Raw genomic sequence first — 14,151 nt, 5'->3', positions numbered from 1 at the left:
ACACTGTAAACTCCGGTGGATGTTTATTCACATAGATCCTGAGCCTGACCATTTCCCTGTTGTGAGTCTTTTGGATGGGGGCGGGGGGTGGAGGGGAGGGAAACCATCTATCGCCGAATGCCTCTCTCACAAATGGCCTGTGAAGGTCCAGCAGCAGCAGCAGCAGGGGTCATCACCTGCCTAAGCTGACTTCCTGCCCACAAAGGGACTACCCGACCAAGAAGCAGGCTCCCATCAGATACAGCAGCGACTACAGCCATGAATTCGGTGGGAGATTCTGCAATGCAGAATCCCTTCCAGGAGCTGACTATTGAATGGGAGGGAGGAAGGGAGCGGGGAAGGGGGGGGGGTACTGCCTGCATTTTAACAGGCAAGGATTTACACAAGGTTATGAACGAGACGGCTTGGTCCTATTGCTGCCCCAGCCCCAGACCCCACTGGAACTTCTCTGGCATGGGCGGCTCTGACAGCCCTGAGAAAGGACATCGCCGCTGGTCGCAGCGCCCGGCTGAGCTGCTGCAAGCTGGGAGTGATTTAGGAGCAAGCGGTGAGCGCACCTGTCCCATCCCCTCTGCTGCAGTGACACTTGCCCGCACTCCTCCCGGATCCGATCCGCCCCTGCCATGCACAGCACCCGCCAGGGAGGAGGAGGAGGAGGAGGAAGCAGCCGCCTCTTACCTGCTCCTGCTGCACCTCCTGCCAGCCCTGATTACCCGAGCTCCATTCTCCTCTAATTGGGGGATGGGGGCGGGGGAAACAGATCAGCTGGAGCGCTTTCCCCCAGCTGCTGCTTTCAGTCACTGTGGTCCTCCCCGGCTGGCCTGGGGGAGCAGCTGCTTCTCCCCTCCTCGCCCTGCAGAAGGAGAAAAGGAGAGACCCACCTCCTGCCGCGGCCGCCTCCTCCCCATGAAGTCACCGGCTGCACGGCCCGCCCCCTCCTCGCCCTGCAGAAGCCGGAGCGGAGAGGGGTGGAGCGCTCCTCCCCCCGGGCGAGGGGACGTGCCAGGCCGCTTGAGTGGCACGCTGGGGCCGGCAGCAGCCGCGGAGGGCAGCGGAACCCGAGCCCGGCTCAGGACACCGGCAGCTTCCCGGCTCCTGCCCGGAGCGGCGCTGGTTCCCCTGGCCCTGCTGAGCCAGGGCAAGGAGCCGTCTCTGCAGCGCACGTCGGGCGCGCCAGCCTCGCCCGGCCCCGGCGGAGGGGTGCGGAGCGGCCGCCAGGCGGGAGCCAGTGCCGGGCTGCTGGGTCGAGCTGGGCTAGCAGCCGGACCGCGGGGCTCGACCCGGGGCCAGGTACCGGGCTGAGGAGTCATCCGGCAGGGCACTTAGGCGAAGGGGAGCCGCAACTGGCCCGGGGGGACCCGCCGTGCTGTGCTACCAGCCGTGGGGCACTGCTTGGAAAGCCGGCCGGGCCACCACCTCCACCCCCGTTCCCCGGCTTGCGCAGGCTGGAGCGGGGACCACAGCCGGGACTTGCGCTGAGCAAGAGCCGCCTCGATCTCGGGCACGTGGGGGCAGGATGCGCCCCATTTCTGCCCCTGCCTCTGAAGGTGCTTGGCGCTACAATCTTTAATGCCTTATAAGTAACGGTTTGGGGATTGCTATTAGTAATAGCGTCCCCTTTACTTTGGGCTGCAGCAGCTACAGCTCTCTGATAATTTCAGAGATAAACCACTGCCAGCTGAGTTGGTAAAGGGGGGGAATTTATCTGAGAAAACTATCAAAGAAGAATTTTTTTTTAAAAAAAAAAAGCTTACTTTTCTCTTTGGCTTTTACCAGGAAGATAAACAGCAGAGAATTACACATCTAGATGTGTTAGTTTGTATCAGCAAAAACAGGGAGGAGTCCTTGTAGCACCTTAGAGACTAATTTATTTTGGCATAAGCTTTCAGGGGCTAGAACCCATTTCATCAGCTGCATAAAGTGGAAGAATACAGGAGCAGGTAGAAATACATGAAAAGATGTGAGTTGCCTTATCCACAGTAAGGTCAGTCTAACCAGACAATTCAATTAACAGCACAATACCAAGGGAGGAAAAATAACTTTTGAAGTGGTAAGGAGACTGGCCTATGTCAGACAGTTGACAAGAAGGTATGAGTCATACTAAGGGGAAATGAGTAGTGGGGAAATCTAGATTTTGTAATGATCAAACCACTCCCAATCTTTATTTAGGCCTAAACTGATGGTGGCTGGTCTGTAAATTAAACTTCCGTTCTGTAGTTCACAGCTAGACCTGTGCACTCACTCAGATTCTTACTTCGAACCACACAGTGAGCTAGAAAGGAGCAAAACCAGAATGACTTCAGCTGAGTGAGGGTTAAAGAATCATTATGAGGCAAACCAGTGGCCTGTGAACATTAAAAAGCATTAATCAGCACTAAGTGAGAACTAGTTCCCTTAACTGAAATAGTAAATCTATTGCAGATGACATGCAATAAAGGACAGAAGTAGCAGTTCTTTATAAGTCATTCACCAGGTAAAATGTTGCAGGACCATTTGTACATCAATAATGGCACATTTAGGAAACACACACATTCTCTAGCTGGTTCTGGGGTCAGAGCAAGTTTATTAAGTTTTGATGGCGGGGGGGATGTGAAGGCAGCACATGGAAGAGTTAACTAGAATTTAGTCTGATGGGTGACTTTATCCCCCACTTATGTTAAAACTCCCAGCTGGAACCTTAGCAAAGCTTGCCTTTTTAAAAAGGCATGTTCTGCTGCAGATGGTAATGAGATCAAGATTCCCCTTCCCTCCCTCTCACCCCCCATTTGATTCCAAACCCCCCGCTGCTGGGAACACAAGAACTGCTAGCCATAGGGCTCACAAGTGATGACAGGCATAGCACCAGTTGTCATTTTGTTCCGTTGCATCCTGGCATTGCAAAAAGTGACAAAAATAGATATTTATCTTACATTACTGGGGTTCTGAGATGTATTCCACTCTTGCTGTATGCATGCACACCACATGCATCCACGATTGGGCTCTTGGCCAGCACAGCCCAATGGCCCATGCTTGTGCTTTGAGTACCCTCTCCTAAGGATGTAAAAGGGTAGGGCACAGCAACACACTTCAAGGAACCACAGTTATTCTAAAGTACGTAACCATTCAGTCTTCAAGTGACAGTCAATATGTACTCCGCTCCTGATTCAAGCAGTTACCTAATGAAGGAGGTGGGTGCCTGTTATCTAAATATAGATTGTAATGCAGTTCTGCCAAAGTTGTCATCTGTCCTAGATACCTCTAAGGGAACAGCAGTCTGAGAATACATGAACAAAAACTCTAGGTGGCTGCTTTAGAGGTTTCAGAGATGGGGATGCTTCTGAAAGGTGTTACAGAGGCTGAGAGCGCCTTTGTAGAGAGATCTTAAGTTTGATCAGGAGCTTCTAATTTAGGTAACTGGTAGAGTTTAATGCAGTCCAAGATACATTTAGATGATCACCAAGAACAAATGGCCTGCCCTTTCTTTCATTGAGCAAATATAGAGGAGATTCTGAAAGTCTTAGATCTATTCAAGTGAAAAGGGGAGTGTAGATACTCAGGTCTTGTCTACTCCGGCACATTACAGTGCTGCAACTCTCTCATTCAGGGGTGTGGAAAAATGAGTTTCAGGGCTGTAAAGTGCCAGTGTAGACAGCTCTCTCCTAGTGCTGTTGCCACAACTATGTAGCCATGTTAAAGCACTGCTGCAGAAGCATTTTAACATTGCTAGTGAAGACATGCACTCAGTGATCTTAATGGAGTCTGAGAATCATCTCAACAGATTTCACCACTAAACAGAGCACTGACCCACAGGGCCCCTCCTACCAACACTACAAGAAGAATTATGCATGGACTCCTCCTGATGGTCAAAATGACAGACTGGACTTCTACATAAAATGCTTCCGCAGACGTGCACAGGCTGAAATTGTGAACAAACAGCATCACTTGCTGCATAACCTCAGCTGTACAGAACGCAATGCCATCCGCTGGCTCAGAAACAACTGACATAATCAGAGGGGCTGACAAAGGAGGTGCTGCAGTCATGAACAGGAGGCTGCCAGGCAACTCTCCAACACCACACTTTACAGGCCCCTATCCTCCAATCCCACTGAGTGCCACCAAAAGAAACTACACTGTCTGCTCAAGAAACTCCTTGCTATAGCACAGGAACAAATCTACACGGACACACCCCCAGATCCCCGACCAGGGGTATTCTATCTGCTACCCAAGATCCATAAGCCTGGATACCCTGGAGGCCCCATCATCTCTGGCATCGGCACTCTTACAGCAGAATTATCTGGCTATTTGGACTCTCCTCAGACCCTACACTACCAGCACTCCTAGCTATCTTCGAGACACCACTGACTTCTTGACACAATGCCTTTGAGACACAGTGCCTTGGTGATCTTCCTGGCCACTATCAATGTAGAAGCTCTTCACAGCAATATTCCATGAGGATGGACTACAAGCTGTCAACAGTACCCCTGATGAGTCCACAGCACACCTAGTGGCTGAGCTTTATGACTTTTTCTATCACCCACAACAATTTCAGATTTGGGGACAACTTATACCTTCAAGTCAGTGGCACTGCTATGGGTACCTGCATGACCCCACAGTAGGCCAACTTTTATGGCTGACTTAGAACGATGCTTCCTCAGCTCTCATCCCCTAGTGCCCCTCCTCTGCTTGCGTTACATTGATGACATCACCACATGGACCCACAGGAAGGAGGCCCTTGAAGAACTCCACCTGGATTTCAACAATTTCCACCCCACTATCAACCTCAGCCTGGACCAGTCCACACAGGAGATTCACTTCCTGGACACTACAGTGCAAACAAGTGATGGTCACCTAAACACCACCCTATACGGGAAACCAAGTGACCGCTGTACTTGCCTACATGCCTCCAGCTTCCGTCCAGGACACATCACATGATCTACAGCCAAGCCCTAAGATACAACCAAATTTGCTCCAATCCCTCAGACAAACACCTACAAGATCTTTATCAAGCCATCTTAAAGCTACAGTACTCACCTGGGGAAGTGAGGAAACATTGACAGAGCGAAATGGGTACCCAGAAGTCACCTACTACAAGACAGGCCCAACAAGGAAAATAATGAAACACCATTCGTCATCACATACAGCCCCAAGCTAAAACCTCTCCAGCACATCAACGATCTACAACCTATCCTGGAGAACAATCCCTCACTCTGACCTTGGGAGGCAGGTCAGTCCTTGCTTACAGACAGCGCCCCAACCTGAAGCAAATAAATACTCACCAGCAACTACACACCACACCACAGAAACACTAACCCAGGAACCAATCCCTGTAACAAACCTCATTGTCCACTCTGTCCCCATATCTACTCTAGCAACACCATCAGCCACACCATCAGGGACTCATTCACTTGCACATTTACTCATGAGATACATGCCATGTTCCAGCAATGCCCCCCTGCCATGTACATTGGCCAAACTGGACTGTCTACGTAAAAGGATAAATGGATGCAAATCGGACATCAGGAATGGTAACATACAAAAGCCTGTAGGAGAACACTTAACTCTTATAGAATGTCCAGGGAGATTGAAAAGTAGCCATACGTCAACAACAAAAAACCACAACACACTTCAAAAAACAGACTTCAAAGAGAAACTGCAGCACTAAAATTCACTTTCAAATTTACCACCATTAATTTGGGCTTGAAATAGGCGACTGGGAGTGGCTGGCTCACTACAAAAAACAACTTTCCCTTTTCCTGGTATGAACCTCCCCTTCAGTCATTGGGAGTGGACTACATCCACCCTGATTATTGGCTGTGTCAAACTGGTTCTCCACTTGTAACTCCCTTCTTTTCATATTCATGTGTCATACTATATGCCTGCATCTGTAATTTCACTCTGACGCATCTGAAGTCGGACTTTTTACCTCACAAAAGCTTATGCCCAAATAAATTGTTAGTTTTTAAGGTGCCACAACTCACTTGTGTTGTTGAGAATTCTCAGCAAATCCTAGACGGAGGGACCTGAGAGGTCATCTAGTTCCGTCCGCTGCACTCATACAAGGACTAGTAATATCTAGGCCATCCTTGAGACAGCTGTTTGTCTACCCTGCTCTTAATCTCCGTGAATGACGATTTCACATCCTCATTAGGCAATTTCTATACTAGTGCTTTAACCAGGCCTAATTAGGAAGTTTTTCCTAAATGTCCACTTAAACTGACCTTGCTGCCATTTAAGCCCATTGCTTCTTGACAACTTCAGAGGGTAGAGAGAACATTTTCTCCCTCTTCCTTGTAACGCACCTTTTATGTACTGAATGTGAGGTGGTCATCTTTTTAGAATTTTACAATGTCATAAGCCCTCCAAGGGGAAGATCTTCGTTGTATCCTGGAGCCAAGGACATCCGGGGGAATTGCAGTCATGACACCTGTATGATGCTGGCAAACCAGGTGCCAGCTCAGGTCAGAACCCAGGCCAATTCACTTATTTTGGTATAGGATCAAGAATTAAATGATTTCAGATGTTTAAAGTTCATTAAAACTAGTAGCACCTTACTTGTATTTTTTCACTTATCTGTTATAATGTAACAAATGTTACTTTGTGTCATATCTGTGTGACTAAATAACCCCATCAAAAGAATTGTGTGAAATGCCTACGAAGATCCCCAAGGACTTTAAACCAGAAAATGCTAATTTCAAAGAAAAGTGGCCATATGTCCAATAATCTGGAGGTCAAAAACTTAAGTGCATTCCTTCACACACCATCAATATGAAAAGCCCATGTGATAGACACAGATCCCACAGCAAGCTGACAGTGTCAAGATACTATAATATATGATTCCAAAGCAGATCTTTATCCTCTGAACTGTTTACAACTCTTAAAGGAAGCGATAAGATGCAAAGCAGAGATCCAGAGAGAACTGGGTACCCTGAAAGATATTGTGGGGGGGGGGGGGACCTGACAAGTATATCATGCCACCATTTGCAATTACAAACTGGCTCCTGTTATATTTTACCTGTTCTAACCTAACTCATTTCCTTTTCTTAGCTAAAAAGGATAGTTAATTATAAAATTGGCTGCAAGCATTGTCTTTGGTGTAAGATCCAGAGTACTCATTAATCTGGAGTGAATAACTGGTTTTAGGACTGGGAGACACCTGATGGGATGAGATTTTCAGTTTAAGTGACCTTATGTCACAAAGTCCAGTCTAGCAAGATAGTCCCCTTAGACTCTCCAGTCTATCTGTGACTCCATGGTGAGACTGTTACACTGATCCAGGAACTCACATTTTCACCAAACCAACAAATCAATTATATTATAGAACACATCACCAGTTTTGGGGGTGTGCGTGGGCGGTGTCTGCCCTGAGGTATGCACACTCAGGTGTGCACCACTTCAAACAGCATAACACCCATCTCATTGTCACCACAGTTGCATTAGTTACTGCAGCAATATTAAGGGCATCTATTGTAGTGAGGTTTGCTTTGCTAGATGCCCATCAGCAATGGGAGGAAAAAACCTGCACCCTAGAATCTTGTGGTAATTTAGCCACAAAATCCAAAACCTTACACTGAGAATCCCGTTTGCCAATTATCTGGCACTCTTCTCCAATCTGAGGCTGGCTGAGGAGTTCACTTGTGAGCAGCAGTAATCAGAGGAAAACTGGTATCTCCTAACTGCTTTCTTGAATGTCGGAGGTACGGTGGCCGATGTCTGGCACCATAATTGTGTTGGTGTTAATGGATCTTTGTAGACTGGCTAGCCAGTCTTTCTGGTAAGGAGGAGTGTAGTATGTCCAATATGCATCACCGCCACTGAAATCTAATGTTTCTGCCAGTCTTGTGATTAAATCCTGAAACGTCTTGGTTGTCTGGATGTCATGGGAGTAGACTGAACTACAGCCTCATTAAGGGAAGAGAAAGAAATGGCAGCTGAAGCAGATCAGAAGGAAGATGTGTTCCTTATCAGAGGTCTGAATTTACAGCAGTTGAGCAGAAGATATGCAAACTGATTAAACTCTCAAACTGTACGGGGGCAGGGGGGTGATCTGGATATAGAGAAAACCAGTCTAATGTGGTAAGGGCCCAGGGGTCTGGGTAACAGTGCAGTCAGAAGTGTGCCTCCAAGCCTCCATAGGCAGAGGCCCACTGGCTCCTCTCCAGCTAGTATGCTAAAAATAGCAACATGGACATTGCAGCACAGGTGGTACATCATGCTAGCCACCTGAATTCCAAGCACACCCGAAGATCCTGGGTCCGAGCTTGGGTGGTTACCCTGAGCCACCAACTGCGCTGCATTATGCACACTGCTCATTGGAGCAGGCTAGCTTGGGCAGAGCTAGCACAAGTCTATCACCCCAGGCTGAGAGGCATGCTCCCAGCCACACTGTAGCCAAGGGACCCAATAGGGCCAGGTATGAGGTCCATAGGCAAATTGTGTATGGGGCTGTCCTACCCTCAAATTTCTGTACCTGCACTCTGTCAGACGGGAGAGTTCTGCCTCGTCTAGTCAGAGAATGAATACTTCTGCATGAGCAAAGCAGACATAAGAGGAGTCACCGATATTTCTTTCACTGTCTCCTTCATGGGTGCCAAACAGCAACTCTGTGCTGATCTTCTAGTACAGCTTGGTACTGAGGCAGGAATCCTATGGGTTGCAGAAAGTAAGGGTAGGATTCCAGAAATCTGGACACCATTAAATCCCCTACTACCAATGTAGTTGGTACTGATTTAAGTCAGAAAACTTCAGGGCCAGTGTAGAAGGTACCACACTGATAAGGGCAGTGTTGATACTGACTCATTATCTGTGCCAAAAGCTCTATGATTGGTACTGCAGCATCAGTGTAGATAGCTGCTCTTTTACCAGTACCAAGTTGGGCACTGGATTGTTTTAGGGTGCCAGAGGGACCAGGTTGTGCTCTATTAAATGAGAGATTGAGTGAGGACATCTTTGCCTCCAGTGGTGACCTACTCTTATGCTCTCTGCAGGAGCAATGAGGAGTCTGCAGGAACCGGGAGCTGGTGGTAGCCAGAGCACTTTTGGAAGAAGATTATTCTTATGTGGATAGGTCTTGTTTGCTCAGCTCAGCGACAGGTCTCAATTTGTTTAAGAGAAGTCAATTTTAAGTGAGCGTCTCTCACTTAAAGTTCATTTTGAAATACCCTTCACCTAAACAACATTTGAAGTGACATAGAAAAGGCCACCAGGCCTGCGCTCAAACCTGCTGGCTCCCTGGGAATTCATGGAAGCAAAAGGCCATCTGCACATAGGCCTACCTCCAAATCCACTCTAGGCAATTCCACAGACCCCGTCAGCAAGGCCCCAGGGCAGCTAATCTACCAGGGCTACCCCATGGCTGTGCCTGCCTCCTAACCCTGCACTCTTCTCTTTTCTGGGAACTTTCTATAGTGTTAGAGCAGGATAACATGGTCCCTCCAATCCCATCCCCCTTCTCTCTAAAGACTATCTAGTTTCCACTTGCTTCCCCAGCATGGACTTAGGACTCGAAGAAAGACCACTACAGAGAGTCCACGAAGCAGTGAGGTGGTGAATGGGGCTGCAGAGGCTCCCTTCCATATGGGAGAGGGAGGACCACACATGGATGGTCTTGTCTCCCTTGTGTGAGACTTTAGATACACAATGATGGTCCAAATCATGCCCCTAAAAGCTAGTCTACACTCTCTCAGCACTCTAACAAAAACACCCACAACCCACCTCCATGAGAGGCACAGCACTCCCAATGCTGGTGCACTGTCTACACTGGTGCTTTACAGCACAACTTGCTGCGCTCGAGTGAGAAAGTTGCAGTGCTGTAAATTGCCAGTGTAGACAAACCCTTAGTAATGAAAAGGTTCCCATCCCTTTAGTAACTCAGCCCTTCACAAACATTAATGAACTTAGCCTCATAACACTCTTGTGAAATAAAGAAGTGTTCGTCACCATTTTACAGAAGGAAAATGGAGGAACACAATTGACTTTCCTGAGGGGAGACAGAAAGCCAGTGGCCCAGAGGGGAACTGAACCTAGATCTGTTGAATCCCTGTTTAAGATCTTAAACATAGTAAATAAGTTAAATGTCATGACTATTTTGTCCTTACACCACCTTTCATCTGCATCAGCAGCGCCTTTTTAGAGAAAAGGTACAAACAGGGCACATCTAAAATTCGAGCGTGAAAAACTGCACTGGGCAGGAAGAAAATACACCTACAATTGAATCTTCAAAGAACCACCTCTGGGAACATTTAGCCTTTAGATTAGACCTATGCAGGCCTGCCACTGTTAACTGCACCCCTTGCACTTAAGTCAGAGATGCTCATAAATTGATGCAGTCTCCCACTGTATCCTTGTTTGCTACAATAGCAGCTCTACAAAGAGAGACTGACCTTACTCATGTTTTCAAAATAGGTTTCCTCACTGAGCAGTTATGGGGATCATCATATGACAAAGCCAAAAGAGGAACATAATGGTCATAATGGGTTTGACCAATGATCCATCTAGCTCAGTAACCCTTCTTTCAACAGTAGCCCATGCCAGTTGCTTCAGAGGAAATGAACAGAACAGGCAATCAAGTGATCCATCCTGTCATCTGGCAATCAGAGGCTAAGGATGCTCAGAGCATGAGGTTCCATCCTGTCCACACTGGCTAATAGCCATTGATGGACCTATCTTCCATGAACTTATCTAGTTGTAAAGACTCTAGGACTGGAAGGGACCTCGAGAAGTCATTGAGTCCCGTCCCCTGTCCTCATGGCAGGACCAAATACTGTCTAGACCATCCCTGATGGACATTTATCTAACCTACTCTTAAATATCTCCAGAGATGAGATTCCACTACCTCCCTACGCAATTTATTCCAGTGTTTAGCCACCCTGACAGTTAGGAACTTTTTCCTAATGTCCAACCTAAACCTCCCTTGTTGCAGTTTAAGCCCATTGTTTCTTGTTTACTTTAGCCTCTAAGGATAGAACAAGTTTTCTCCCTCCTCCTGATGACACCCTTTTAGATACCTGAAAACTGCTATCATGTCCCTCATCAGTCTCTTTTCCAAAACAAAATAAACCAATTCTTTCAGCCTCCTTCATAGGTCATAGTTTCTAGTACTTTAATCATTCTGTTGCTCTTTCCTGGACCCTCTCCCAATTTCTCCACATCTTCCTTGAAATGCGGTGCCCAGAACTGACAATACCTCCATTTGAGGCCTAACCAGTGCCAGAGTAGAGCGGAAGAAGAACTTCTCCCATCTTGTTTCACAAACACACCTGTTTAATGCATCCAGAATCACGTTTGCTTTTGCAACATAACACTGTTTGACTCATTAGCTTGTGGTCCCACGATAACCCCAAAATCCCTCTCTGCCATACACCTTCCCAGACAGTTCTTCCCATTTTATGTGTGAAACGGAATGTGTTTCCTTCCTTAAATGGAGCACTTTGCATTTGTCTTGGTTAACTTCATCCGTTACCTCAGACCATTTCTCCAATTTGTCCAGATCATTTTGAATTATGACTCTGTCCTCCAAAGCAGTTGCAATCCATCCCAGTTTGGAATCATCTTGGAACTTAATAAGCGTACTTTCTATGGCAATATCTAAGTCGATGAAGATATTGAACAGATTCGGTCCCAAAACAGACCCCTGCGGGACCCCACTTGTTATACCTTTCCAGTAGGATTGGGAACCATTAATAACTAACTACTCTGAATACGGTTATCCAGCCAGTTATGCACCCACCTTATAGTAGCCCCATCTAAATTGTATTTGCCTAGTTAAAATCAATAAGAATATCATGCGAGACCGTATCAAATGCCTTACTAAAGTCTAGGTGTACCACATCCACTGCTACTCCATTATCCACAAGACTCGTTATCCTATCAAAGAAAGCTATCAGATTGGTTTGACATGAATTTGTTCTTTACAAATTAATGCTGGCTATTCCCTACCACCTTCCAAGGGTTTGCAGATGATTTCTTTAATTACTTGCTCCATGTTCTTTGAACCCTGTTATAGTTTTGGTCTTCACACCATCCCCTGGTAATGAGTTCTACAGGTTGACTGTGTTGTTTGAAGTACTTTTTTGTATATTTTAAAACCTGCTGCCTATTAATTTCATTGGGTGACCCCTGGTTCTTGTTAGGAGAAGGGGTAAATATTTCTTGATTCACATCAGTCATGATTTTATAGACCAGGGGTCGACAACTCACAACATGCTTACCAAAGGTGGCATGCTGATTTTTACTGGCAGGCTGCTGCCAGCCAGGGTCCCGGCCACCGGCCCGACCACCGGCCCTGCTCAGCCCACCACCGTTCTGGGGTGAACAGAACCCCTGACCAGCAGCAGCTGAGCCAGGCCAGCAGCTGAGACCCTGGCTGGCAGGAGCCAGTGGACAGAACCTCAGACCAGCAATGGGCTGAGCCGCTCAGCCCAACGCGAGTCTGGGGTTCCAGCTGCTGGCCCCATTCAGCCTGCTGCTGGCCTGGGGTCCCAGCCTCTGGCTCTTGCTCAGCCACTGTCAGCCTGGGATATGAGACACTGGCCTCACTCACCTCACTGCTGGTCTGGGCTTCCATCCGCCCGGCCCCTTGACAGCCAAAGTCCAGGCCTCTGGTCTTACGCAGTGCTCCTGCCAGCCCAGGGCATCGCTCCTGGCCTGGCCTCAGTGCTCTGCAACCCTCATCAAGGGTTACACTACAAGCTTTAAAAGGTTGTATATTACAGTAATCGTTAAAACATGTATAATGTTATACATGGTTTGATGAAACAAAGTAGTTGTACTTATGTGCTTAATTTGTGTTTTTGATGATTTACCTTCTAAAAACTCACAGGTCTCACACCCCCAGAAGAGTTTCAGGGCTGTAAAGTGCCAGTGGTAGACACTTTCTTCTAGTGGCTGTTGCCACAACTAGTAGCCATGTAAAGCACTGCTGCAGAAGCTATTTACATTGCAGTGAAGACATGCACTGCACAGTGATCTTAATGGGTCTGAGAATCATCTCAACAGATTTCACCACTAAACTAGAAGCACTGACACCACCGGGCCTCTATCCAACACTACAGAAGAATTAGCATGGACTCCTCCTGATGGTCAAAATGACAGACTGGAGCTTCGTACAAAATGCTTTCTCGAGAAGTGCACGAGGCTGATAATTGTGAACAAACAGCATCACTTGCTGCAATTTAGCGCTGTACAGAACGCATGCAATCGCGCTGGCTCAGAAAACAACTGACATAATCAGAGGGGGCTGACAAAGGAGTGTGCTGCAGTCATGACAGGATGGGCTGCCGGCAACTCTCCAAACACCACATCTTTTACAGGCCGCCTAACTCTCCAATTCCCCTGAGTGCCACCAAAAGAAAAAACTGCTGCTCGAAACTCCTTGCTATCAACAGGAACAATCTACACGGACAACCCCCAGATCCCGACCAGGGGTATCTATCTGCTACCCACGATCCATAGCCTGGATACCTGGAGGCCCATCCTCTCTGGCATCGGCACCCTAGCATGCAGATTATCTGGCTATTGGCCTCTCCTCAGACCCACAACTACAGCACCCTAGCTATCTTCGAGACCCCCACTGACTTCTTGACACAAGCTTTGAGACACAGTCTTGGGTGATCTTCCTGGCCATATCAATGTAGAAGCTCTTCACAGCAATATTCCCAGGGATGGACACAAGCTGTCCACAGTACCCTGATGAGTCGCCAGCACCCTAGTGGCTGAGCTTGATGGGTCGTGGCTGTATATGGCAGACGGCGCACAACAATTTCAGATTTGGGGACAACTTATACTTCCAGTCAGTGGCACTGCCGCTATGGGTACCTGTCATGACCCCACAGTAGGCCAACTTTTAACTGGCTGACTTTAGAACTGACTGCTTCCTCAAGCTCTCATCCTAGTGCCCCCTCTGCTTTGCGTTACATTGATGACATCACCACAATGGACCACAAGGAAGGAGGCCCTTGAAGAACGTCCACTGGATTTCAACACAATTTCCCCCCCATCCAACGCTCTAGCTCTGGACCATCCACACAGGAGATTCACTTCTGGCCCCACTAACAGTGCAACAAGTGATGGTCCACTAAACACCACCCTATCGGGAAACCCAATGTGACCGCGTACTGCCTACATGCCTCCAGCTTCGCCAGGACACATTAATGATCTACAGCCAAGCCCTAAGAT

At 47.7% G+C, this 14,151-nt stretch overlaps 1 long non-coding RNA gene across 1 annotated transcript in view; it reads right to left on the bottom strand.

Annotated features, from left to right (window-relative positions):
• Window positions 1-838, bottom strand: part of LOC142047270 (uncharacterized) — a 63,887-nt gene extending 63,049 nt beyond the window's left edge. Inside the window, exon 1 of the long non-coding RNA XR_012656461.1 lies at window positions 679-838. This is a non-coding gene — a long non-coding RNA (uncharacterized LOC142047270). The remainder of the gene's footprint in view (window positions 1-678) is intronic.
• Window positions 839-14,151: the final 13,313 nt, after the last annotated feature.

Source organism: Chelonoidis abingdonii, chromosome 9 (assembly GCF_003597395.2).
Source record: "Chelonoidis abingdonii isolate Lonesome George chromosome 9, CheloAbing_2.0, whole genome shotgun sequence".
NCBI lineage: Eukaryota > Metazoa > Chordata > Testudines > Testudinidae > Chelonoidis > Chelonoidis abingdonii.
This window is presented reverse-complemented; position numbering and strand designations above follow the sequence as displayed.